Raw genomic sequence first — 2,914 nt, 5'->3', positions numbered from 1 at the left:
GCTGTTTTTAATGGAGTCTCAAGTTTCCTGAGCAGTCCGTATTTAGATAAATGGGAGAGACATGGACAGCCAGCACTTTTGTAGCCTTCACCAGGACTAATGGACAACAAAAACTATTTCCTATGGCAGTCTTGTATTTTAAGCTCACGCTTTTGGGGATACATTCTCAGGTCGTCTTTAATGTGGGAACTGCAAAATATAACTGCCATTACATGGTAACGGGAGTTAAATATTACAGAGCGGAGAGAGTGAGGAGGCTGCGTCTGGCTCCCGCTCTCACAGCCATTGCAGTACATTGAGCTCCATAGAGACAGCGCCGGGGCAAGTGAGAGCTGGACGGGCACTGGGCGACTCTGTGCCTCGCTGAGGAAAAATAACTAAACATGGGCAAAGGAGATCCTAAGAAGCCGAGAGGCAAAATGTCGTCATATGCATTCTTTGTGCAAACTTGCCGGGAGGAGCATAAGAAAAAGCACCCAGATGCCTCCGTCAACTTCTCAGAGTTTTCTAAGAAGTGCTCAGAGAGGTGGAAGACCATGTCTGCTAAAGAGAAGGGAAAATCTGAAGACATGGCAAAGGCGGACAAGGCTCGTTATGAAAGAGAAATGAAAACCTATATCCCTCCTACAGGGGAGACAAAAAAGAAGTTCAAGGATCCCAATGCACCCAAGAGGCCTCCTTCGGCCTTTTTCTTGTTCTGTTCTGAGTACCGCCCCAAAATCAAAGGAGAGCATCCTGGCCTGTCCATTGGTGATGTTGCAAAGAAACTAGGAGAGATGTGGAATAACACTGCTGCAGATGACAAGCAGCCCTCGAGAGGAAGGCTGCCAAGCTGAAGGAAAAGTACGTGAAGGATATTGCCGCATACTGAGCTAAAGGAAAACCTGATGCAGCGAAAAAGGGAGTCGTCAAGGCTGAAAAGAGCAAGAAAAAGAAGGAAGAGGAGGAAGATGAAGAGGATGAGGAGGAAGAAAAATAAGGTTTTAAATACCACAATCCAATAGTTTCTACAGTTTACAAAGAGTTTTCATGGACACTAAGTCACCTGTTTCTTTGACACTTCAGAGAATAACTATAATTTTACAATAATGAGTATCATTCCAGAAAGCTGACTTTTACAAGGTTATGTGGTTAGCAAATAGAAGAGCTTGGACTGGCAGGTTGATCTAAGTGCAATTGCTTTGTCTAAGTTATAGGCTGGAGAGAGTCAATATTGTAGCTTTTGTGTGCCCTATTGCCTCTGTCATGACTGCTAACTCTGTGGACTAGTACAGAAGCATCCATAGACCCCACATACATAAACAGACATGACTCTATTCTAACGAAACTCAGCATTGGGGCACCTAAGATTTGAATATCAAGTTTTCATGTGTCTCAAAGAGTATATTATTCTGTTGATATCTTTTGTGCTTCAATGCAAAAGTTATTGTTAGCTTGTAGGTCATACAGAAACAAATAGCATGGGGCTGGCATTGTGGCACAGCAAGTTAAGCTTCACTTGCGACACAGGCAGTCCATATAGGAGCACTGGTCTGAATTCTGGCTGCTTTGCTTCCAATTCAGCTCCTTGCTAATGCACCTGCAAAAGTAGAAGATGGCCCAAGTACTTGGGGTCCTACCACCCACACGGAAGATCCAGATGGAAAGTCCCAGGTTCCTGATTTTAACCTGGCCAAGTGCCAGCTTGTTGTGGCCATCTGGGGAGTGTATCAGCAGATGGAAGCTCTCTCTGACTCTCTCTCTCTCCGCCCCCCTCCCTCTCCCTCCTTTCCTCCTTCCCTCCCTTTCTTTCTCTCTCCATCAAATAAATAAAAATTCAATCTCTAAAAAATCGCAGACCAGCTTTAGCTCTTGGACTATTGGATGGCAACCTTCAGCCTACCTAACTTTAGGACTCAGAGAAATGGTAGCTAATGACTATGCCAGGGCAACCCTCTAGCAAACTCAGTTCTGAAAAAAAAATCTATGTCATGGCTAAATGTTCCTCATTGAGAAAATTAGGCACAAGAAGCTGAGTGTGGAATGTGGATGTGCCCTGACACAGAGGAGTTCTAAAGGCAGCAGTACTTTGCAATGGGCTTCAAATACTTCCACATTTTAAAATTTATCTGATGGTCATAGCATCTCAGGTGCTTGTTCCCTTTCTCTTTGCAGAAATGGAAAAAGCCATGTTGGACATGTTCTAGTGATGTGTCTGGAGTCACAGAAACACCTTGTGTAGGGAACCAGGATTCAAATGTGCACCTTGCTGAAGGTGAAATCCACACTGTTCTCTGGCAGTCCCCACTGCCTCACCATGGATGTTCAAAACGATGAGGGAAGGAAAGTGAGGAACATACCTTGGTGAGGAATGTGTTTTAGAAGATCTGCACCACAGTCTAAAACTCGCAACCTACTATGAAAATAGCAGTGAATTCCAGCTTAAAGCCTGATGTTGGGGAAAAATATGCCTTCTGGGTTATTTTTAAGAAAAGCAAATTTCCTGTATCAAATGCTTGAAAAATCATCCAAATTGTCAGTATGTCAGATCTCCGTGCCCAGGGTGGAACAATACTATGTGAACTGAAGTTACAAAGAAAGAGAAACCATCTTCAGATAAAACAAATATTACCTTTGCAGAAAAAGGAAACACACAACTAGAATATTAGGGTTTTTTTTAAACATCTTGTCTCCAAGACAAGATGGGATAGAGCTCTCTGGTTCTTTGTGATGTAAGTGTTGCCAAGTTCAAGATAAGGAGGCTGTTTCTTTTCATAGTGGATTCACTCTGCCTTCTAAAATTAGATTTGTCAGCGCCACTTCAGAACTAGGTCATTGTTGTTCCCTCAGATTTTAATTGCAGACAGATACAATGGAAACATTGTTGTACCGTAGAATAGAAACTGGCTCAGGTTTTCAGTGGGTAGAAGGGGAC

General features: G+C 43.2%; 1 pseudogene; it reads left to right on the top strand.

Annotated features, from left to right (window-relative positions):
- Positions 1 to 227: 227 nt before the first annotated feature.
- Positions 228 to 979, top strand: LOC133758261 (high mobility group protein B1-like; annotated as a pseudogene).
- The last annotated feature ends 1,935 nt before the right edge of the window (positions 980 to 2,914 follow it).

The sequence above is a fragment of the Lepus europaeus genome, chromosome 4 (assembly GCF_033115175.1).
Source record: "Lepus europaeus isolate LE1 chromosome 4, mLepTim1.pri, whole genome shotgun sequence".
Taxonomy (NCBI): Eukaryota; Metazoa; Chordata; class Mammalia; order Lagomorpha; family Leporidae; genus Lepus; species Lepus europaeus.
Note: the sequence above shows the minus strand (reverse complement) of the source record. Positions and strands in the feature narration are given on the sequence as shown.